Source organism: Microcebus murinus, chromosome 6, assembly GCF_040939455.1.
Source record: "Microcebus murinus isolate Inina chromosome 6, M.murinus_Inina_mat1.0, whole genome shotgun sequence".
Classification (NCBI taxonomy): Eukaryota; Metazoa; Chordata; class Mammalia; order Primates; family Cheirogaleidae; genus Microcebus; species Microcebus murinus.
This window is the reverse complement of record NC_134109.1, coordinates 36449533-36475014: the sequence shown is the minus strand read 5'-3', so window position 1 is coordinate 36475014 and position 25482 is coordinate 36449533. Positions and strand designations below refer to the sequence as shown.

General features: G+C 40.3%; 1 protein-coding gene across 6 annotated transcripts in view; it reads left to right on the top strand.

Annotated features, from left to right (window-relative positions):
• Window positions 1-25482, top strand: part of SYNE2 (spectrin repeat containing nuclear envelope protein 2) — a 306127-nt gene that overhangs the window by 7211 nt on the left and 273434 nt on the right. The window lies entirely within an intron of this gene.

Sequence of the window (25482 nt, the reverse complement as noted above, 5' to 3'; positions counted from 1 at the left end):
TTGTTTATGGTGCAAAGTATGGATGGAAGTTTGCCCTACCCCTGCCAGGAACATTTGCAGTTTTTAGAGACAATGTCTGGCACCAGTTTCTGGGGTGGGAGCAGGGGGCATTTGCTGCTGGCATCTACTGGTTAGAGGTCAGGAATGCTGCCAAATATCCTATAATGGGCCACGCTCTGTTGGCTCATGCCTGTAATCCTACACTCTGGAAGGCAAAGGCAGGAGGATCCTTTGAGCTCAGGAGTTGGAGACTAACCTGAGCAAGAGCAAGTCTCCGTCTCTACTAAAAATAGGAAAATTAGCCAGGTATTGTGCCATATGCCTGTAGTCCCATCTACTTGGGAGGCTGAGACAGGAGGATTGCTTGAATCTAGGAGTTTGAGATTGCACTGAGCTATGATGACGCCACTGTACTCTGGCCAGAGTGACAAAGGGAGACTCAGTCTCAAAATAAAATCAACACTGGGAAGGAGAGATCCCCATGAGAATCATTCAGCTAAAATGTTAGTAGTACTGAGGTTGAGAAACCCTAGGCTTGAAGTCCATTGAATTTATTGACCTTCATGAACCAGCTCTGGTTTCATTGATATTCTGTAATGTTTTTCTGTTTTCTCTTTGATTTTCACTTTGATCTTTATTATTTCCTTTCTTTTACTTTATTTTTTTATTTTTTATTTTTTTTGAGACAGAGTCTCAGTCTGTTGCCCAGGCTAGAGTGAGTGCTGTGGCGTCAGCCTAGCTCACAGCAACCTCAATCTCCAGGGCTCAAGCGATCCTACTGCCTCAGCCTCCTGAGTAGCTAGGACTACAGGCATGTGCCACCATGCCCGGCTAATTTTTTTTTTTGTATATATATTTTTAGTTGGTCAATTAATTTCTTTCTATTTTTAGTAGAGACGGGGTCTCGCTCAGGCTGGTTTCAAACTCCCGACCTCGAGCAATCCGCCCGCCTCGGCCTCCCAGAGTGCTATGATTACAGGCGTGAGCCACCACACCGGCCTCTTTTACTTTACTTTGTGTTTAATTTGCTCTTTGTAGTCTAGTTTCTTTCTTTCTCTCTCTCTTTTTTTTTTTTTTTTTGAGACAGAGTCTTACTCTGTTGCCCAGGCTACAGTACCATGGCATCAGCATAGCTCACAGCAACCTCAAACTCCTGGGCTCAAGCAATCCTTCTGCCTCAGCCTCCTGAGTAGCTGGGACTATAGGCATGTGCCACCATGCCCAGCTAATTTTTTCAATATATATTTTAATTGGCCAATTAATTTATTTCTATTTTTTAGTGGGGATGGGGTCTCGCTCTTGCTCAGGCTGGTTTCGAACTCCTGACCTTGAGCGATCCACCTGCCTCGGCCTCCCAGAGTGCTAGGATTTACAGGCATGAGCCATCGCGCCTGGCCCTTGGTGTAGTTTCTTTAGGTCATTGATTTGTGACTTTTCTTCTTTTCTGATATAGGTGTTTAGTCCTATACATTTTCTTCCCAGTACTGCTTTATTAGCATCTCACAAATTTTGGTATGCTATATTTCTTTTTATTCCGTTTTAAATACTTTAAAGTTTTCCTTTTGATTTTTTTTTGTTTTTTTGACCCTGGTTTATTTAGAAGTATACTACTTAGTTTCCAAATATTTGTGGATTTTTCACAGATTGTTCTGTTTTTGATTTGTAATTTTGTTTTATTTTTGTCAGACTGTATACTTTGTATGGCTTGAATCCTTGTAAATGGCACAGAATATTGTTTATTTTGGTCAATGTTTCATGTATGCTCAAAAAGAATGTGTATTCTAAATACATCATATTAAGGGAATATTCCAGCAGTATGACATCATTATTCATATTAACCTTGATCCTGGCTGAGGTAGTATTTGTCAAGTTTCTCCACTGTAAAGTTACTCTTCTCCCTTTTCTTTCTTTTCTTTGTCTTTTTTTTGAGACAAGGTTTCTCGGCTCTATCACCTGGGCTAGCAATGGCACGATCATAGCTCACTGTAACCTCTAACTCTTGGTCTCAAGTGATCCTCCTGCCTCAGCCTCCCAACTACAGGTGTGCACCACAATGCCCAGATAATTTTTCTTTTTTTAGTAGAGATGGTGGTCTTGCTCTTGCTCAGGCTGGTCTTGAACTCTCTTGAGCTCAAGCACTCCTCCTGCCTCAGCCTCCCAGAGTGCTGGTATTATAGGTGTGAGCCATGAGCCTGGTTCCAGCTGACTTTTAGCCTGCCTTTGAGTACCGCCTATGCTTGCAGTTTGTGGTTGGTGAGTAGCTCCTCCCCATGTGGGTGTGTAAATGTACCCCTATTCAGTTTACCCAACAGATTATTTTATAAATACTTACTGGATCTAGGCTCTGATACATTGAAGAAAATCTATGTCCCTTGCCCTTAGCCAGCTGTCTAGTAAGACAAAGGCTCTCAAACAGACGAACCTGCAATCCCATTGAGGTAGTTGGTGATGACTACAGTGGAGACGTGAACAGGGTAAAGCAGAGTCAGCAAGACCCATGGTTCCCAAGTGCAGTGTGTGGACCAACTACACCTTACCTATCCAGTCAGAAACCAGCCATCAGTGGGCCTTCCAAGTAATTCTGATGCATGCTTCAGACTGTGAACCACTGGAGGAGAGGATTAGATAATCTCTGAGATTTTTTTCCAGCTCTTAAAGTCAAGAGTATGGTTAAGAAATGTGATATTTACCCACATTGTATTTTAAGAACACTAGTTGGCACTAGTAAAGTATCATATAAAACATTGGTTGCAATGTCGGTGAAACAAATTCAAAATCATAAAGTTATGTTTGACACTAGAGCAATAATAAATTGGATAAAAAACTACATTCTGAAAAACTACAAATATATTCAAAAACATATTCATAATAGCAAAACGAATCCCTGTGTAACCATTAGCCAGTGTCAATGATTAAGAAATCCTGCTAATCTGGTTTTACGTATGCCCTCGCCTATCCTTCTGTGCTAGATTGTTTTGAAGCAAATGTCACACATCATATCATTTCATCCATAAACAATCAGATTTCATTTTATTTACTTATTTTTAATAATTGGATTTTAAATTGTTTGTGATGCTAAGGTGCTAGCAATGCATTTGAAACTGAACCACATGTAGCCATGTCATGGTTGCACAATAATTATAGATAAAATTTGTCTGGAGCTCATTTACAGAAAAGATGGGTAAAACAACAATAGGTGAACATGTGTACATATATTCCTATTAGCAGGCAATTCATTAAATACTTGATATCACTCTGAATACATTTTATTAAAATAGTTTGTTATTATAGCATTATGTTAGCAACATATGCATTATGCTTATAGATAATATTCCAGAATACTAAGAAAGAATGTACCCCCATGCCCTGCCAAAATTGAATTATTGTGCTTGGTGGGGAATTTTTAGTGTGAAAGGCAGGTTTTGCGTAGGTGGGTATTAGAAGGTTTTCAAGGTTTGGGGCCAGATTTTTAATATATGTAAATTAAGAATTCTCACTAGTCATTTCAGCAGTTATGTTCCATCCTTTGGAAAGAAACTGGTTTTCAGCAGGTAGGGATGGACAATCTGTTAAAAACCAAAAATCTATTAAAAACCAATAATCTATCATGGGATCAGAGTAAAAAATCCACTCATTTTAGTCAATGTGCTATTTGCTGTCTTTTCCTCAAAGTTAGAGGAATATGTTATACATATTTAGTCGGAGATTAGGCTGAAATAGTTCATGTTTGAGGGGGGCAGAATTGATTTGCATGGACATACTACCCATTTTCTCCCACTTTGGCTTTGGAGTACAAGATGTATCCTAAGGAAAAGGTGATTGTATCGCTTATGACTGAGATCTTCATGTTTAGCTGCTGCTTCTGTATGATACATGAATTAGTGGGTCATACCATAGAAGTGAGTTAATTTTCATTTAAACGCTAATTAATCAGAAGGCATTTTTATCTTAAATGTAAGTTTCAACAAAATAAAGTTATTCAAGACTGTTCTCCATGCCCCCAAAACAACAACAGAACCCACAACTCAGATGCATATAAGCTATTAATACTGTGGTAAGTTATGGCCAGTGTGTGATGGGATTGTTGATGGAATAATGAATACTAGAACTTTTTAGGTAAAAAATTTGAGTTAGTGATTCAAATAGAAGAAAATAAAAAGGAATGAGTCTTATAAATTCTGTTTATTAAAGAGTTAAAGATGTGTTTTATTATTTGCACTTGTATGTTGGCAAAAAGTAAAATAGGTTACTAGCGTGCTCTTGTTAGAATATCCTTTGTAGTCACCCATTTGATGATGTTGGGTAAGAATTTTTCGTCTGTTAATAGACCCTTGTTTAAAAGAAAGTATGTTACCTTTGTAGTCTTTGTACTTTTTTCATTGTGGAAGTTTCAACTCTGCTGGGTAATAATTAATTTCATAAAAGTCCAGAACTGATTATATTCCCATCTGAGCTGGATGAAAAGAAACTCCTGAATGTTTATAAGCACAGATTGATGATTTAGTTACAAAGACTCTCTGTTGGTGATGGTTTCCGAGACTTGGAAGGTAAGCTTGCAGCTTTTGTGAGTCATCATGTTGTCTTGCAGTTGGCCATGTGTTTTCTTAGCAACTGCTGTTGCTTTCAGGTTTGAGCAGGATAAGTATGTTTGGAGATGATCCAACATATGCTTTTAGATTATATATACCTATGAAACCTTAGAATCCTGCTATTACTGTTATATGTACCACAAAGAATAAAGGATTGAATGTTTTTCCTGTCTGTACCTTCAAATAATTTCTCTTCTGGTTTGTTTTTCAGGGATAGTGGGGGGTGGGTGTGCAGGTAGGAAAGGAGAAAAATAAATGAATCTGGGATACTGTGAATCTGCCTGTTTCTGTCCCTGGACTGGAGCAGAACCAAAATGGCCTCTGTGTGCTGATAGGATAAAGTATGATTTACTGGAGTCTTGACCTTGAGTAATATGTTCAAGTGCATAAGTGCTAAAGGAACCAGTGAATTTTAGAAACGTCTGTAGTATAGTGTGGTGGTTAAAAGCATGGCTTTTGAAGTCAGTCTGACTTTGGTTCAAATTCTAGCTTTGCCATATCCTAGCGATATCACTTTGGGCAAATTACATAACCTCTTTGAGTAGAGGTTCCTCATCTGTAAAAACAAAGCTAAAATACCACTTATTTTATAGGAGTTTATGAGTATTACAGATACAATACAGATAACAGACAGTATGGTACCTATAGAACACCTGGTAATAAATGCTATTTATTTACACTCAGTTCAAGGGTGAAGTGCAAAGGGGATTAGGTGACAGGTGTTTAGGGGGCATCAGAAATAAATCAGATTATTCAGGAATAGGGGAGATGGCTTTCTAAACAATCACTGTAGTATGATCTAGAATGGAAGAAGTGCCAACTGAAGTACAAGCAAAGTGCTGTGAGTGCATAAAATAAGTGGTGGTTAATCCTAACTTTGGGGAAGTTAGGGCTAATTTTGTAGAACATTTGGCATTTGAGCTGGGTGTGTATAGCTGGGCCGAGAATGATGAGTAGGGCTTTTATGGGGGAAGAATGGAGGAGAATGGATTGCAGGCTGAAGAAAAGCACAGGGTTCATGGCAGAATGTGGTGGGAGAGAAGGCTGGGGAGGTGATTCATGGTTAGGTTTTACAGGGTTTTGCATACAAAAGTGTTCAGACTACATTCTCATAGTCACTAGGGAACCAAAGCAGGCTCTTGGCATTAGGTCTGTTCACAGTAGTGTTCTGACAGATATACTGGCGAGGCAGGGAGTCCAAGTACAAGGATGTTTCATCTATCCATGTGAGTGATGAAGAAATTTGGAGAACAGAGTCAGAGGGGATTAAAAGTAGATAGAAGAGAGAGAATTCTAAACTAGGTGCCCAAGAGAATGTTGGTGCCATTACTTGAGAGAGATAACACACAGGAGGAGAAGGTATGGGAGGAACTGGATGGTCCAGGGGTAGGGTTGGCTAATGGGTCTTGTGAGCTCAAAGATGAGTGGGACATCTAGCTGGCAGTTGGAAATTCAATTCTGAAAGAAGGAAGCTACATCTTCACAAATTATGTATTGTAAACAAATAGTGTTTTTATAGATGAAGACATAGAGGCTCAGAAGAGAATTGATATTTAAACATTGACTTTAATTTTGAAGTACATCTAATTTTTTTTCTTTTTAACAAATGATTTTAATTTTATTTTTTTAGACAGATTCTTGCTCTGTTGCCCAGGCTGGAGTCCGGGGGCCTTATCATAGCTCACTGCAGCCTCAAATTCCTCAGCTCAAGTGATTCTCCTGCCTAGGCCTCCCAAGTAGCTGGGACTATAGTCGTATGCCACCATGCCTACAGTTTTTTTTTTTTTCTAGAAACAAGTTCACACTCTAGCTTAGGTTGGTCTCAAACTCCTGGCCTCAAGCCTCCTGTCTTGGCCTCCCAAAGTGCTAAGGTTATAGCATGAGCTATCATGCCCGACCCTAAAATTTTTATTAGAGATGGGGTCTCTCTGTGTGGCCCAGGCTGGAGTGCAGTGGCTATTCACTGACACAGTTGTAGTGCACTGCAGCCTCAAACTCTTGACCTCAAGTGATCCTCATGCTTCAGCCTCCCGAATAACTGGGACTACAGGTATGTGCCAGTGTGCCTGGCTCATGTTTATCTTTCTCTTCAAACTTGGGAGAATGGATGAGTGAGTGAATACTGGAGACAGCAAGCAGGCTGCTCTCCAGGGCACTTCTCATCAGTTTCCACATTCTGGCTCTCATTACGGGTTCTTTACAATGTGGAAAGAGTAACTCTCTAACTGGATGTTTTCTCTTTGTTACTGGACGAGTGTCAAGGGAGTTTTATTTTTCAATTTCCAATATTCTTTTCCTTTCACAGCTGCTTGAAGATTGAAGTCCTTTAAGATTTTTTCCTCTTGTTTTTGATGCAATGGAAACATTTGTGTCAGAGAGGGTAAACATTTAATCTAATAAACCTTGTTTTAGTTGAATTGGAGAGGCCAAAGGGGCAGAGAGAATGTTGTGCTTTTTCTTAATTGTATCCCTTTTATTAGATGATGAATGTGTAATCCTGAGGTCGAGTTCATGGGTGCAGATAAAAATTAAGTCTGGCAAGACTTTGAGTGCCTTTTAAGGAATTTTTGTGATACAGAAATCCAACACACACACACACACACACACACACACACACACACACACACACAGAGCAAAAGACCTTTCTTAGTATTATTTTCACTTTTCATTCGTGCAGTCTCTCTTCCTAGAGATAATCACTATGGACGATAGTATGTTTATCCTATTTGAATGTTTCTGAACACTTGGAACCTTGGCAGTAATTAGGCAAAGTAGCCAGAATTTGAGTGTTTTCTTTTTCACCTAGGTATTTGATATAAGAGTTTATTATTGAGATTTCACAAATATGGGCTGTTATTTTAGACTGTGGTTCTGAAAGCCCATAAATATCAAGTCTAACTTACATTAAATGCTTTTGGATCACTTTTCAAATCAATGACATGCTCAGGGTTAGAATTTAGAGACCTTGAGCTTCTCATTTGTTGCTAAACCAGTTCTGTTAGTTAATTTATTATACAAGTTTGCCAGTTTACTGCAACAGTGGGCAAAATACATGTTTCTTTTTTCTTTTCTCTCTCTCTCTCTCTCTCTCTCTCTCTCGCTCGCTCGCTCACTCTCTCTCTCTCTCTCTCTCTCTCTCTCTCTCTCGCTCTCGCTCTCGCTCTCGCTCTCGCTCTCTCTCTCTCTCGCTCTCTCTCTCTTTTTAAAGAGGAGGCAGGGCAGAGAAGAGCTGAGATTAGAAAATAACATAGGCCCATTTTGTTTATTTATTTATTTATTTGTTTGAGATAGGATCTCACTCTGTTGCCCAGGCTAGAGTGTAGTGGTGTCATCGTAGCTCACTATAACTTCAAACTTCTGGGCTTAGGCCATCTGCCTGTCGAGTAGCTGGAATTACAGGCCAGCACAACCATGCCCATCTAATTTTTCTAATTTTTATAGAGGGGGGTGTCTCACTATATTGCTTAGGCTGGTCTGGAACTCCTGGCTTCAAGCAGTCTTCTCATCTTTTTTTTTTTTTTTTTTTTTTGAGACAGGGTCTCACTTTGTTACCCAGGCTAGAGTGAGTGCTGTGGCATCAGCCTAGCTCACAGCAACCTCAAACTCCTGGGCTCAAGCAATCCTCCTGCCTCAGCCTCCCGAGTAGCTGGGACTACAGGCATGTGCCACCATGCCCGGCTAATTTTTTCTATATATATTAGTTGGCCAATTAATTTCTTTCTATTTATAGTAGAGATGGCGTCTCGCTTGTGCTCAGGCTGGTTTTGAACTCCTGATCTTGAGCAATCCATCCGCCTCGGCCTCCCAAAGTGCTAGGATTACAGGTGTGAGCCACCTCGCCGGGCCAGTCTTCCCATCTTGACCTCCCAAATTAGGATTACTGGCATGAGCTACTGCACTGGGCCATAGGTGAATTTTAGTTTGGTTACTATATTTATCTGTTAACTACTTTATATGTTGAATGCTCATGTAATATGTGCTGTGCTAAATTTCTCTGGAGAATCATGGGACAAATGAGTAGATTAGGTATATCTTGTCCATTAAGGGGTCTGTTATTATAGTGTTTAAATGGGCTTTGGAGCCTGACATACTTGGATTCAAGCAACTCTTGCTCAGTAACTTGCTGTTTGGTTTTGGGCAAGTTACTTAACCTCTCTGTTTTCCTAAATGAGGTAGATGGTATCTATGTTATAGACTTGTGAAGATTAAAGAGTTGGTACATGTAGAGTGTCTAGCACAAATTAAGTACTAAATAAATATTAACTATTTCTATTACTGTTTTTATCACTATTTTCAAACAGAGAACCTATAATTTTGGTCACCTACATAAGGAGAATTTACCTGTTCTTACTTTCAAGCTATAACAAAGGAGGTATCACTGATATTTCATTTTTATTGCACTATATATTGTCAGAAGGAATGTATAAATATTGAGATAAGCTTTTAAAAACAGTTGCAAATCTTGGTGCCTCTTTTAGGTGGTGAGCTTTTTCCCCCACCCCTGACCATTATATGATAGAACCTTGTCAGCTTTTTGAACTAAATAAGTTGGAGGAGCTTCACCTAAAGAATTACAAAGAGATTTTCTTTTGTCTTAGTGGTCCTGTTTCTGAATATCCTTCAGTGTTTCCGGTTGTAGTTCTACTTGGGAAAATATTGTGAATTCATAAGACATTTTTTGAACCTTATTCTGTTCATCAATAGGGAGATAACATCTTAAGTGGTATTTCTTGTTAAGGGTATGTTATGTACGTTTTGGGTGCTGGGAACGAGGTCAAGGATATTTCCATGGAAAAGGCTTTGAGAGAAAGAAAAAGACATTTCTTAGAAACCTCAAGACTATTCTGCAATTCCATGAAAATAAAATTTAAGAATTTTTTAATAGGAGTCATTGGAGGTAAGGGGTCAGAAGGAATATTTATGTTGTAAGAAGTTTTATCTTTACAGGAAGGTGTACAAATTCTGAATATTTTAATGAGCTAGAAGAAATGCTAAAGAAAAATTAATCTCAGAATTAGAAATAGTTTTTTAAAGGTAAGATAAATTTCTGCTGGAGTCACTGTGAGTGTTATAAGTAACAACAAAGATAATTTAGTATACACAGAAGTGCATTCTGTTCTTTCCCTGAGATGATATGGCCTCAAATCAGATCTTGTGCTCACAGAATTGGAAAATATGTATCTTTAGGGAAAACAGAAATAAATAATTCTGGTTTCTCTTCAGGTGAGAAAGTTCTGCCACGTTTAGAAATGAAATGGAAACTAGTTTGCAAGCGCTCTAGCAAGTCCCAAAGGAAGCAGGGGCGAAGGGATAAGTTAACAGTTTGAGGTTCTGCTATTTCAGAAACAAAATCTGTTTTTCAAAGATACCCTCTACTTCCATAGTTGCTTGATTCTGCTGCTTTTCAACAAAGGAATACCTGTTAAAGAGTTGCATTGCAGGCTGGCATGCTAGAAAAGACAGTTCCCAAGTCACAGCACAGTTAATTTGCCTGCTGTGTTTTCCTCATCTACTTTCCCACTAACCAGTTAGAATGCTGAGACTTACCTATCAGGTAAGACTGAGTGTCAGGGAGGCCGATGCAGGCAGATCGCTCAAGGTCAGGAGTTCAAAATCAGCCTGAGCAAGAGCGAGACCCGTCTCTACTATAAATAGAAATAAATTAATTGGCCAACTAATATATGTATGTAGAAAAAATTAGCCAGGCATGGTGGCGCAGGCCTGTAGTCCCAGCTACTCGGGAGGCTGAGGCAGAAGGATTGCTTGAGCTCAGGAGTTTGAGGTTGCTGTGAGCTAGGCTGACACCACGGCACTCTAGCCATGGTGGGGCAAGAGTGAGACTCAAAAAAAAAAAAAAATCTACAGTGATTTATTGAATGATCTAAGGATTTGTTAGTTTATGTGCATCGAGCACTCTGTCTTAGTAAATCGTTAAATAAAGTTGGATTGTAGGGGATGGAGAGGAGCTTTGTTCTTTAAGAAGAGTCATAAAAGTGTGAGATATAATGGTCTGTTAAAGGAGAGAGAAGCAATTGAGTAAGAACAGTGACATTTCTAAGATACCAATTATGAATTATAATCCTAGATTTGTTCCAGACAGTCTTATGCTCTTGAATAAATCACTAGTGTTAATAGTTTCCCCACCTCAGGAGTATCATGATTACATAAAATAATCTATACATACAACTACATAAAATGTGTATTTTTTCTTGGGTCAGGTACACTGCCCCTCTTTCCTGACACTCGTTGGTCCTCTCTCCTCAACCCAGCCTGCAACTGTCACGGGTCTAACATTGGTCATGAGGGCTAGCACAGGAGAGTGCAGTAGGGTTAAATACCATTCCTGAGGCATCTTTAACATATGTGTGCGATCCACACTGGGTCAGTAAGCCTCTTCTCTGTATAATGTATGATTTGCGGGATAAGCACAGTGACAGTAGGGTTACAGTTAGAGTCCAGAGAGTTCGACACCCATCATGTTGAATTTAGTTCGGAATTCTAGAACTGAATGATACCTAAATCCTCTCATTTCACAGATGGGGAACCAAGATTGAGGGATGGCAAATTACCCCGTAGGTAATTTGGCAGAACAAGGAGTAAAACTGCTATCTCTGATTCCTGGCTCAAGGCGCGTGCTGTTTTGTATATATGCAGTCTGTCCTCCTTATCTGTCAGTTCCGCATCTGTGGATTCAACCAACTGCAGATGAAAAGTGTTTGGAGCTGAGTACAGTGGCTCACACCTATAATCTTAGCACTTTGGGAAACTGAGGCAGGAGGATTACTTGAAGCCAGGAGTTCGAGATCAGCCTGGGTGACAAAGCGACATCCTGTCTCTACAAAACTTTTTTTTTTAAAAATTAGCCAGGCAGTTGAGGCAGGAGGATTGCTTGAACTCTAGGATTTCGAGGCTTCAGGGAGTATGGTTGTGCCACTACACTCCAGCCTGGGCGACAGAGAGAGATCCTGCCTCAAAAAAAAAAAAATTGTGTCTGTACTGAACATGTGTAGACTTTTTCCATCAGTATTCCCTAAACAATACAGTATAACAACTATTTACATAGGATTTACATTGTATTAGGTATTATAAGTACTCTAGAGATGATTTAAAGTGTATAGGCCGGGCGTGGTGGCTCACACCTGTAATCCTAGCACTCTGGGAGGCCGAGGTGGGCGGATTGCTCAAGGTCAGGAGTTCGAAACCAGCCTGAGCAAGACCCTGTCTCTACTAAAAATAGAAAGAAATTAATTGGCCAACTATTATATATAGAAAAAATTAGCTAAAAAAAAAAAAAAAAAAAAAAAAAAAAGAAAAAATTAGCTGGACATGGTGGCGCATGCCTGTAGTCTCAGCTACTAGGGAGGCTGAGGCAGAAGGATCGCTTGAACCCAGGAGTTTGAGGTTGCTGTGAGCTAGGCTGACGCCATGGCACTCATTCTAGCCTGGGCAACAAAGTGAGACTGTCTAAAAATAAATAAATAAATAAACAAATAAATAAATAAAAAATAAAGTAGTATAAAGGAGGATATTCACAGGTTATATGCAAATACTATGCCATTTGTATGTAAGAGACTTGAGTATCCATGGATTTTGGTATCCATGGGATGTCCTGGAACCAATGCCCCACGAATACCAAGGGACAGCTATATGTATATAATTTAAAAATTGCAATATGATATTTAAGACCTATGAGAAGGTATACATAATCATACAGTAAGTACTTAAGTGCTTTAACATCCTAGTTAAGAAATGAAATATTGCTAACATGGTTGTGACCTCTTCCTCCTCCCCAGAAGTAGCTGCTATCCTGAATGTGGTGTTTATCATGCCCAAGCATTTCTTTACAGTTTGTGTGAATGAATGTTAAGGGTGATCTTCAAAATATTTGGCAGCTGGGTGGCACTACCACTAATGATGGATGCTGGCCATAAACAATGGGTCCAGCCATGCCAAGTTGTACTCGCTGAATATTAGCCCCATAGTGGATCCCTAAACAATACTTTAAGATTGTGTATAACTAATATACCGTCTTATTGTAAGTTGCACATTCTTCTGTAAGTTGCTTTTTTTCCTCCTCTCAGTTGTGAGATTCTTTTATGTTGGTATGATATATATACAACTCTGATTCATTGGTTTTTATTTTTTAATATTCTGTATGTATTTGTCACCATTTATCCATTCACTTGCTTTTGGGTATTTATTTATTTTTAGAAACAGGGTCTCACTCTGTTGCTGAGGCTGGAGCGCAGTGGCACCATCATAGCTCACTGCAGCCTCGAAATCCTGGGCTTAAGTGATCCTCCTGTCTCAGCCTCCCAAGTAGCTAGGATTGCCGGCTTCGGTTACCATGCTTGGCTATTTTTTTAATTATCATTATTATTTGTAGAGACAGTGTCTCACTATGTTACCCAGGCTGAGCTTGAACTCCTGGCCTTAAGCGATTCTCCCATGTCGGCTTCCCAAAGTGCTGAAATTGCAGGCATGAGGCACCTTGCCTGGCTTGGATATTTAATTTTTTTTTTTTTAAGGTCCTCTTCTAGGACTCTCTTGTCTGTATAGTTTGCTTATTTTCACATTGGGTTGTTTGTCTTTTTCTTTTTTATTTGTAAGTATATTATTTTCATATTTTGGAGGGAAACTATTATTTCATAAACAAATACTCATTAACATGCATGTAGGCCACATAATAAGCCCCATCACAGTTTGCTTTTCCACTATTATTGGAGCTATGTGTAGCTACTCACATTGGTAATGGGGTTTTCAGTGTACTCTAATCAGACTGATGTGAAGTACACCAATGGAATTGTCTGAGCGTTAATCTGCCTGTGACTGTAGAAACAAACGTATTTGTTCATTTAGAGTGGATACAACTTAGTCTTAAATTTTTGATTGTAAAGATTGATCTAATTTCCCCATATTTACATGGTCATTCTGGTTAAGGTGCCACCCTCCCATTACTCTAAAGGGTGAGAGGAAAGCCTTTATAGAAAATGATAAGCTCATTTTTCCCCTCCACTAAATAAAGCAGGATATGGTTAGCACCACTGCTTCCTCATTGTACCCTGGATGGGCTCAGAGTACAAAGGAAGCTAGAAAGTGAATGGGAGGACAGAGGTCATTGCTCACAAGTTCTTTCCATAACTTTATTTATTTAAACTATTTGCGGTGTTCATGGGTTTCCCCCCAGTGAATGGTGACTTGACTTGACAGAGGTACATGGGAAGCTATTTGTTCTCTTGTCGGCTACTTGTATTTGCTTTCTGGAAGGTTATTGTTTTCAAGGAAGAATCTTAAGCACCAGGATTAGGACAGTTAAACCCTTTGTTGGCTTGGAAAATATCACCTGTCCTGGTTTGTGTGCTTCCTCTCTCCTGGCCTGTATCTTTCCTACAGAGTGCGTGCGTTAGTTATCTGGTAGACGTTCATCCTTCTAAGTATCCAGCATTTTGTTCGTTTTAATTTTTTCAAACGTTGTCATTGTACGCAAGGACATAAACACTTAAAACCCCTTTAAGTACTGGAGGTTGCCTTTTCCTGGAGCATTGCGTCTGGTTTCCAGTTACTAGTAGAGCAGGTCCCAGTGGTGCTGTAGCCCTCTCAGCCTACCCGCCTCACCTGCACCACCTCTGCCCCCCACCTCCCTGCTCTGGAGGTCGGTCGGTCTCTCTCTCTCTCTCTCTCTCTCTCTCTCTCTCTCTCTCTCTCTATATATATATATATATATATATATATATATATATATATATATATATATATATATATATATATGATGGGGTCTCATTCAGTCACTCACGCTGGAGTGCAGTGGCATGATCATGGCTCATTGTAACTTTGACCTCCTGGGTTCAGGCAATCCTCCTGCCTCACCCTCCAGATGCATGCCACCATGCACCTGGCTAATTTTTAAATATTTTGTAGAGGCAGGGTCTTGCTTTGTTGCCCAGGCTGGTCTCAAACTCCTGGCCTCAAGTGATTCTCCGCCTTTCAAAGTGCTGGGGTTACAGGCATGGAGCCAACACACCTGGCCCCTTTTTTTTGTTGTTGGCAGCTAACAAAGTCATTTGCTGCATGTTGCAGGAAGAGGACGGCCAAGGGGCTCCCGGAAGGATATCTATAACCTGCCTGAGCTCTCTTATCTTTAAAATTGTCATTTAACTCGTCTCCTCTGTCTTGGGAATAGCCGGAACTTTAGAGTTAAGAATGTTGTTCAAAAGAAAGATGTTTATTTTTAGAGGCAGAAAATAGTTTGAGCCCATTTGCCATAACTGCTTTTTTAAGAAACAAAAACTAGTGGACTTTTAAAGTGGGTAATCTCAAAGGGAATACAAAAATCTTGCTAAAAGAATCAGCAATGTATAAACTTTTGGAAAACAAACTTCATTTTTTTTTTTTTTTTTTTGAGACAGAGTCTCGCTTTGTTGCCCAGGCTAGAGTGAGTGCCGTGGCGTCAGCCTAGCTCACAGCAACCTCAAACTCCTGGGCTCGAGCGATCCTTCTGTCTCAGCCTCCCGAGTAGCTGGGACTACAGGCATGCGCCACCATGCCCGGCTAATTTTTTTTTTTTTTATATATATATCAGTTGGCCAATTAGTTTCTTTCTATTTATAGTAGAGACGGGGTCTCGCTCTTGCTCAGGCTGGTTTCGAACTCCTGACCTTGAGCAATCCGCCCGCCTCAGCCTCCCAGAGAGCTGGGATTACAGGCGTGAGCCACCGCGCCCGGCCCAAACTTCATTTTTATTATAGCTTTTTGTGTTTGTTTAGCCAAAGTTAGTATTATCATAATTATTCTGAAATTCTTCTTTTCTTTGCATGTTTTTGTCTTAAAACTTGATTTAATGACATGGAAAATAAAAAAATGTCAACAGGAGAAGTATTTAAAGAAATTTTATTGTTGGTATATAGGATGTGGTGTTATCACTTAGGAGACAACCAGAGTTCTCAGAGATGGTGTCATCCAAATTAATTTTTATCTTCTTCGTGATCCCAGGGATTAAAAAACCTTTTCACGTCTTTGATTTCTAAAGAAGCTTGATTTAATTTTGGGGGGGGGTATTTTCACGTTATGATCCCCAGTTTCTTGTAATACTGTAGCATGTAACGTAGATAAAAATCAAAGACCACAGCTAGCAGAACGGGCTTTCCTTCCCGTAGAATCTGTGTGAACGGTTGTGAGTCAAGATGATTCCCCAAACCCTTTACAGATGCTAAGGTCTATTTAAAGGTTCATAATAACAATGACAACATTGTAGGGCTTTCTTCCAACCCTATCGCTTCCTTCTACTGGGGAGTTGAGCTTGGGGTGGGGGAGGTGCAGTGGCGTTCCTGGACCGGAGCAGCGCTCCCAAGCCATCCTCTGCTTTTGTGGAATCACAGACCTTTATGGGACATTGCACAGTGGGATTGGCGAAGTGAAGATTGTTTGACTGAGACTAACAATAGGAAAAAAAACCAGCAGTGAATTCAGAAATACTCATCAATAACAGCTAGAGATTGGTGGGATGGAGAGACCCTTACATCTTAAACAATAACAAAGAAAACTTTTGAAATGCCAGTATTTACAATAAATTGGTTTTTTTTTTGTTTTTTGTTTTGGCGTGAATATTTAAGCAGGTGTATTTGAGGGACTAAAAAGTGTATTGGTCAAGGTGATGCTTAGCTGCTGAGGTGGAAGAGCCTGCTGGTACCCTCTTCACGGCCCCAAAGCTCCCAGACTGGACTTGGTGCCAAAACCGCTAGGGCAGAAGGACGTTCTGGCCAAAGAGCCTGTTGCAAGTGGTGCATCTTAGAAGATCCCTCTGATTGACTTTGCTGTACCCCAGGGAGGTGTGTGGGCCAGGATCATTCTAGTGATTCCAGTTTAAAGTAGGATAGACCCGTTTTGTGATGGCATAGGTATAGATTTGGTGGCTATGGATTGAGTTGATTGGTTAAAACATATTTAATTGTACCATTCTTCTTTCTTCTTCTTTTTTTTAAGAGATGGGTTCTTGCTGTGTCATCCAGGCTGGGATGCAGTGACGTTGTGATCATAGCTCACCTCAGCCTTGAAATTCTAGGCTCAAGCCATCCTCTTGCCTCAGCCTCTTGAGTAGCTAGGACTACAGGTGTGAGCCACAATGCCTGGCTAATTAAAAAAAAAATCTTTTTTTTAGAAACAAGGTTTTGGTATGTTGCCTAGACTGGTCTTGAACTCAGCCTCAAGCCATCTTCCTGTGTTGACCTCCCAAAGTGCTGGGATTACAAGCATATGCCACGGTGCCCAGTGCCATTATATTTCTTAATTTAAAGAAACCCAACCAAAATATGTTCCTTTTAACTTCATTGTTAAAATCATATTTTATGGAGAAAAAAACTAAGATAATTCAATGACTTGTTCAAAGCCTCCCACTAAGTCCGTGAAAGAATAAAATGGATCAGAAACCACTGTGTCTGGATGCCCAATCCGTTACTTAGTCCACAAAACCTGTTATTGAGGATTACCATCCACTCAGAGCCAGAAATAGACCAACTGAGACCTAAATCAGTTTTGATCGTTGGTCTCAAAGGATGAAAGGATGAGGGATACATTAATTTGCCAGGCAATTGATTTTCCCTTGAGATAAGAGAAAAACAAAACCAATTGTCCATCATCAAAAATGACACAGTCATATTCACTAACAAATTATGTTTGGGTTTGGAAAACTTCCAGCCCTATAAATAGGTTATGGGAAGCCTTAGGGAGAGAAAGCCATGACTGTTTTCATATAAAAAAGTAGCAGCCTCATAGCGCTTGCAGAAAAAAATGAGAGGCCTATTACCTAGAATTTTAGTCAAAATAGGAACTATGATTCATAACTGAAACTTTACTTTTTAAGTTTAGTACTACTCACTGCCAAGAATTGGTAAGTTTAGAAAGAATATTTCAAAAGTTTGGCAGGAGGAGTTTTGGGAATGACTTGTACAAACAGGAGGTTTCTGAGTGATTCCATTTTTCCTGCTGAGAGGTGGTTGATTTGGTTACCTGCATTCATGCTTTGCCTTAGTGGAGATTAAGGAAACCATTGAAGTAGAAATGAGAACCATCTCTCCATTTTAATATTGTGATTGAAATAGAGTTACAGAATCCTTCTGAAGATCTACACTGTTGTGAAGTGTCACCATTCTGGTTTTCTGAGCTTATCATGATAATGTTAAAAATCACCAAGTGGAGCTTGATATTTAGTGTGGGATCAAAGAGGCATATTTTATCTTTCATAATGAATGTATGTGTTTTCCTACCTACATATTCCTTTGCATTCTTATTCTGTGTCTGCCTCTCTTTTTCCCTGTATTTCTCTGGACAGTGCTACTCTGACGGTCTGTCTCAAGGTGCAGCGTTCTGTTTCACAGCCTGGGCCATTTCGCGTTGGCCACATATGGTGCACTTTGCATGCTTAGTGGGTAGGTGAATATGAAATGGCACATGTGGGAACATGAACATGACCCTGTGGGACTGGCACGTCTGGGTCTCTTTGGCCTGTACCTAGTACACCATACAACCCTATGTGGGGGCAACGAATACCTTTATGGGAAGGTGGGAAGGATTGGTTGATTACCTAGAAAAGTTGACTAATATCGCTTGTATTTGGGGCCACACAAGAATCAGAGTAATGGTTTGTTAAAACCCATTCTCCCTGGATTTCTGGCATTTCAGTTTCTGCTGCTAAAGCCTCCTCCGCCAACCCCCCTCCCCCCAATTTAAAAAAAATTTTAGAACTAATGAACAGGAAGTATGAAGCCCTTTTTTTAAAGTAGAAAAAAAATGTAACTGTAACTCTTTTACATTGATCACAGAAGGAATTGATGCATATGAAGATAATAGTATGCAGATAATAGCTGAAGCCTTCATTTTTGAATAAGGGACCTAAAGAAAAAACACTTTCGTCTACAGCTGTGGGTCACCAAGAATTCTGTTACATCCAGCAGTGATGGAAGGCCATTCAGATTGGGGAGTTGGAGGGATCCAAGAGAACCTTTGGGTCCTTGCTTATACAGGAGTAGTGAAAGTGAGGACAGGATGACACTGTCTGCCATCAAGGGAAGGAATGCTCACAAGAGAGGTCTGTTCTGTATCTGAAAGATGTTAAGGAGTGTAAAGAGTCGCATTGCCTCATGTGCCACGAAGACTATCATGGGAAAAACCCAAGAGCCCTGCCATGATCTATCCCAACCTTGAGTTAGGGTTAATTTGTCTCAGTAATGAAAGACATTGGGAAGTCTTCCTTCATGCAAGTTTTCTCAGAAGATTGATTTAAAATTTGTTTTCTTGTTGCAGATATGTCTCCCCTATCAGGCAGGGAAAGGATACACCTCCAAAAATCAGTTTCTGTGGTTGAGAATCCACCTGCCCCAGAAACAGCCCCAGTGAACCTGAACTGTTGGTAGACAAGGGGACAGGCACAGCCCACAGGGATCCAGGCCAGGAATCCTTGGGAGGAGCTGTCAGAGCCCACAAAGGATCTCTGTCCCCTGAATTCTGACAGTGGCCATTAGCAGCCTGTAGCCTTTCATTTCTTCCAAGAAAGTCTCCTTGGGGGGCTGGCATATCTAATAAAGGAAGCTCAGAAGGTGGAAAAGCCAATTTGATATAGATTGTTAATTGTGTACAGGAGAAAAGGGAGAGTGATAATATGTAACTCTACTACGAAACAAAGGGGCTTCCAAAAGTTCATCTGCCAAGGTCTGAGACAAAGAAGGAAAAGTGAATTTATTCAGATAAATGAGCAACAGAAGACAAAAATATTTCTGTTTGCCGTTTCATCCTCCACAGATAACATATTTTTACAAATACCACAAGATTAAATTCTTCCCTTAGTCTGAAAGAGCAACACAGGAGAAGTCACGAAACTAGGAAAGGTTATTGCAGGGATTCTTAAGTTTGTATTAATAGTACCAACCAGGGAAGGATATCACAGTGGCACAGAAAGATAAGTCTCTAAAGGAATGGACTTAGGTTTATTATTACTTTTATTAACCACAAGTCATATTCTTTTTTTTTTTTTTTTTTTTTTTTTTGAGACAGAGTCTCACTTTGTTGCCCAGGCTAGAATGAGTGCCTTGGCGTCAGCCTAGCTCACAGCAAACTCAAACTCCTGGGCTCAAGCAATCCTGCCTTGGCCTCCCGAGTAGCTGGGACTATAGGCATGCACCACCATGCCCGGCTAATTTTATATATATATATATTAGTTGGCCAATTAATTTCTTTCTATTTATAGTAGAGACGGGGTCTCGCTCTTGCTCAGGCTGGTTTCGAACTCCTGACCTTGAGCAATCCGCCCGCCTTAGCCTCCCAGAACAAGTCATATTCTTAAGGCAATATTTTCTTCTCTGGTTATTTTTTATTTTATAGATAACAACTTTCGCAATTTTATGTATTTTATTTTAGTTGATGAAAGGGATGTGACAAGTTTGACTTTCAGTGGTTTTAAAAAGATATGTATGGATTATATATTTTTCATTTAGAAGGTGAGGTAGCAATCATGCTAAAAGGTTTTGAATAAAAAGTCTACATTACATCACTCTACCACAACTATTTTTTTATTTTTTGTACTTTACCTTTTAGTCTTTGTTCCAATTGCATATATGTTTATTTAGTTGCATTTCCTATTGATTACCAACATTATATTCTGTTTATCGTAGTATTTTCTTATTTAATATTTTCATAGACTTTATAATGATTGGTTTTATTTTCATTAACTTCTTTTTTCCATGTTGATGACCAAAATTGGCAAAGCATTCCCATGTTGTTGAGGATATCTATATATAGTTGTTTTTGTTGTTTCTAATTACTTACTTAGGATAAATTCTCAGGAGTGGGATTATTGCGTCAAATTATATGAGCATTTTTATGGCTCAACCTACATATCCTTACACAGGCTTCCAGAATGGTTATTGTGTATATAGCGTAGTGGTATATCAGTTTCTTTCTCTACTAGAGAAGGCGAACATTTTTGTATATGCTTATTTTGTATTTTTATTTCCTCTTATTTGAATTACCTATTCCTATGTGTCAAAATTTGGTTTGCTCCTGAAGGAAACTTTTTTTATCTTTGAATTACCTATGAAATTGTTATCAGGAGACTTTGTGGGATATTGCTGGAAAATGAAAATTTGACCTTTTGAGTTAGAAACATAACACAGATTAATTTCTTTAAACAACTGGAAAAAATCTGAATTAATTTCTCTCTTGATGAATTAATCTGCCACATCAGGGAGCCTGTTGCTTTATTTTATGCAAATATCCAGTGGGTAAGATACTACTTATTCACACCCCTGGGGAAATATAAGCTTCTCATAGCCTTAGTGATATGGCCTTGCAGAAACCAGTAGAACAAAAAGCACAATTACTGATGTTTGTCATTGGAAACTGTAACATAGTTCTGACTGGCCAGCCAGCAAGACTGCTGAATTATGAAGACTGTTAACCTTATGTGAATTCTGTTTCTCTTTAAAATAGTATCTGAGAAGAAGAATTTAAAATCCACACATTTCATTGCAGGGAAGTAACAAGGCCTACAAACAACCCTGTTTATAATTTCTTCATTATGTTTTTATGAATTATTTGAGCCTTAGAGCAAGCTCTGTGAGGCAGGTGGAGCCGCAGGCCCAGGGCCATGGCGTGGGCACTGGGAGAGCCAGGGTGAGCTGCAGTCAGCTCCTTGCATCCTGAATGTCAGCGTGAACCATGTTATCGTTAGGATGAATGAGCGAGGGGCTAAAGTTCCATACATGGTTTTAGTTAGAGGTGAGTATAGTAATCGTTATTAATAATGATGACTTGAAGTCACCAAAGAAAACTTAAAACACATTCCATATTGTATTTAGTGGGTCAAGGAATTTCCATCACCGTTGATTAAAAACAAATGCTGATGTTACTGACTGAGTAAATCATACAGTTGTTTGAAAAGTTGACTTATCCTGTCTCCTTTTGGCATTATATGAAATACAGGTGGAGGCTGCAGACTTGGGAGTGAGACCGGTACAGCTCAGGGACACAGCTTGCTGGCTGAGCCCCTAGGATAAGGCACTTGACTCCCCTGAGCCTTGGTTTCATTTACAGATTGGCGATATGATTAGTGTACGTTTCAGAGAAGATTTTTTTAAAAAAGTTTTTTTGTTTTTGTAGAGACAGAGTCTTGCTGTGTTGCCCAGGCTGGTCTTGAACTCCTGGCCTCAAGCAATCCTTCCACTTCTGCCTCTCAAAGTGCTGGGATTACAGGTGTGAGTGACCACGCCTGGCCAACAAAGACATTTTATGAGGATTAAATGACATAATGTGTATAAAATACTTAATGCATGCTTAGTGTATAGTAAGCACTCTATTTTCATCATGAATTCGATGTTATTTATTGGTAAATATGCTTCAATTCTCCTTTTATATTTTAAAATTCAGTGTCAAGCATGTGCTTCTTTCTTCACTGTAAGTTTTATTACTGCATAATGGCTATAAAAGTAAGGAACAATTGGCCTCTTAACATAATCCCCATTCATTATAACTTCTTTTATATGACCTGTTTTTTTTAACAAAAATATATGCAGCGAGTAAATTTAGTTTTGGGTATGCACATTGCGTATTGACTCTGTGGATAGATATTCATCGTGAGTTCTTCTTTCAAAAATGTTTAGTCCTTCAGTCGGACCTCAGGAATTATCTGCATTCCATGAGTTCCATTTGTACATGACTCTTTGGCAGCAGTTTTTGGCCTTTGATATTTGGGATGAGGCTTGCTTTTTGTGGACATTTTATTATAATGATCTATGTATAATCAAATTCAGTGTCAGTAAACACAAAAAAGGGCAAAAATGTTTTGAGTATGTATAAGAGAGATTATAATTAGCTTTAGATTATTCAAGGAATGGTTACTTAGTTTATGGTTGTATTTATTTTCTTGTTTGTTGTCCCTTAAATTCATTGGCTTTGTGAATTTTAATCTCCACTTGTACCTTCTGTGGAATGAAATGAGAAAGACATGTTTTCACTGTTAGAACTTTTTGATTTTAGATATATCAGATGTTAGCTATAGTTTGCTATTGTTTTAGGATATACATAGCACTTACAAAAGTAGCTGAAAATTTCACTACTACAATTTATCTAAAGTGAGTCTTCTTGGATATAGATCTTTAACTTTCCCTGTTTTCTGGCATGATTTGAGGAATTAAATGACCAATTTGGCCTCATATCCTATTTAATTAAGAGTAACTAGACCCAGCATAACTCAACTGCTAATTTTTAGAGATTTAGGCTACTAATATTATAAATATATTGAAAACAAGTGAATTTTCTTTGATAGTTCATAATCTCTTGGGACAGCAAAGTATCAGAGTCTCCTATTTATATAAGTATAAGTAAGCTTCATTGTACTCTTAATGTGAGGAAATGCCTGTTAAGGCTGAAAATACAAAAAAAAATCACATTGCACATTAGGTGATAAATGTCCTTCCTTATAGGAGTATTTTGAATTTGGGAAAAATTGTTCTAGACAAGACCCTGAAGTCTTATGAACTAAAATATAAATGTAGCATTGATTATTGCTTCAAATACAGAAGGTGGTGAATTGTTTTGAAGTGAAAAATAATAGGCTGGGTGTGGTGGCGCGTGCCTGTAATCTCAGCACTTTGGGAGGCTGAGGCAGGAGGGTAGGTTGAGGCCAAGAGTTTGAGACTAGCCTGAGCAACATAGCAAGATCAAGCAATCCTTCTGCCTCAGCCTCAGCCTCTGAGTAGCTGGGACTACAGGCATGTGCCACCATGCCTGGCCTCCCTCCATATTTTGTCTTTAGTTTGTCTGAGATGGTCTAGGCGTGGGAAGATGCGCACAGTGCTCCCTGGCCCTGGTGTCCTGTCTCTGGCTCCTCTCTCAACTGTGACCTCGGCAGCTTTCTTTCATCTCGTGGGCCGCACAAACGGACTCAGCTCTCCCCTGGGTCATCCTCCATCATCCAGTGACCCTTCACAAAAATCTCCTCCCGATGCCACAATATACATGTATATTTCTTCTTAGTGACAGGGTCTTGCTCTGTTGCCCAGGCTGGAGTGCAGTGGTGTCATCATAAATCACTGCAGCCTCAAAATCCTGGGCTCAAGTGATCCTCTAGCCTCAGCCTCCCAAGTAGCTGTGACTACAGGTGAGTGCCACCATGCATGGCTAATTTTTTTGTGGAGACAAGATCTTGCTATGTTGCTCAGGCTAGTCTCAAACTCTTGGCCTCAACCTACCCTCCTGCCTCAGCCTCCCAAAGTGCTGAGATTACAGGATTGCTTGAGCTCAGGAGTTTGAGGTTGCTGTGAGCCAGGCTGACTCCACGACACTCACTTCAGCCTGGGCAACAAAGTGAGACTCTGTCTCAAAAAAAAAAAAAAAAGAAAAGAAAAAGGAAAAAAAAATATGGAGGGAAATTAAATGGAGAAAGCATAGACTGTAGTGAAGAAGGGTCTGGCAGAAGGATGAGAGCGAGGGAGTGCTACTGCAGAGGCCTTGTGGGGGCGGGGAGAAGTGACAGTCAGGACAGTCTCAGTGACGGGACCTGGCTCCTGGCAGGAAAGGCGTTTCTTCTGAAGAGACAGAACGACTAAGGAGAGAGTAAAGGTGGGAGGGATCCGTTGATACTGCTAAATGATGCTGCCCATCCGTCTCTCCGTGAACACCTCGCACATTTGCTACCTACTTTGCATCGGACTTGGTGTCGGGGTCTGTGGGTGCAAAGAAGAAAGCGGGGCCCGGGAGCTCGGGGTCCAGTGAGGTGTGAGACGCGGAGGTCTCGCGGGCGGTAGACGTGCTGAGTTGTGGCGTGGGCTACGCAGAGGGCACAGAGGCCGATCGCCTCCCGCCGCCTGTGCCAGTGGAGTAGTCCAGGGGATGGGCCGGGAGAAGCAAATGTGCAGAGATGGAAAGCGAGAGAGGACGCGGGCATTCAAGAGAGCCTTGGTTCATTTGCCGTGGTTCGTGTTTGTAGCCTTGGAGCCTGTGCCAAGAATGTCAAGAGACAGGAGGAAGAAGTAGGGAGGCCTCAGATCCTGAAGAATCTTTTTTTTTTTTTTTTTTAGTAGAGACAGAAGTCTCACTTTTGCTCAGGCTGGTCTCGAACTCCTGACCTCAAGCGATCCTCCCCCCCCTTAGCCTCCCAGAGTGCTAGAATTATAGGCATGAGCCACCACACCCGCCTCCCTGAAGAATCTTGATTGCTGTGCCACTGATGGGGAGGGAGCCTTTGGAGGGTTTTAGGCAGGGAGGTAAAGCGGCCAGGGTGATGGTTGTAAGAGCTCGCCGCAGGGCACTGCAGTGTGCTGTCCAGATACCCCTTCGGTGACAGTGCTGGAGCCCAGCTTGGGGGTGCTTTCAGCCCCTTCAGCGATCGCCTTGGCTGCAGTGAACCGCCTTGCTCAGAGGATGGAGATGGAGGGTCTTGCATCCAGTGACTGACGGGGTGGGGGTTTGAAGGCCAGGCCATTGAGGCCCAACTTAGGATAATTCCGAAGGACCATTTTCCCTCCAGAGCTCACTCTGGGGTTGGTAGAGGACATTAGGGAGCCTGCTTCGCAGCTTGGCTTTTTTTTTTTTTTTTTTTTTTTTTTTTTTTTTTTTTTTTTTTTAATGCCTAGTAAGATTGGCATACAGCTTGGCTTTTTTCTGCTACCTAGTCCTGCTTGCTTCTCTGCTCTGGCCGCCTGGGCCTTTCTGAACTCCTATCTCAGTGAAATGGGTAGGCCCTATTTGGTGTCCCCTTGATGTGCCGAGATATGGAAAACGTCTCCAGGTAGAGAGCACAGGCAATCACAGGGCTCGTTTTCCTGTTTCCCTTCTCTGAAGGATGACACTCTTGTACTGCCTGTTGTAGTCCCAAGTTAATTGTTTCCTATATTTTTCCTGATTTTCT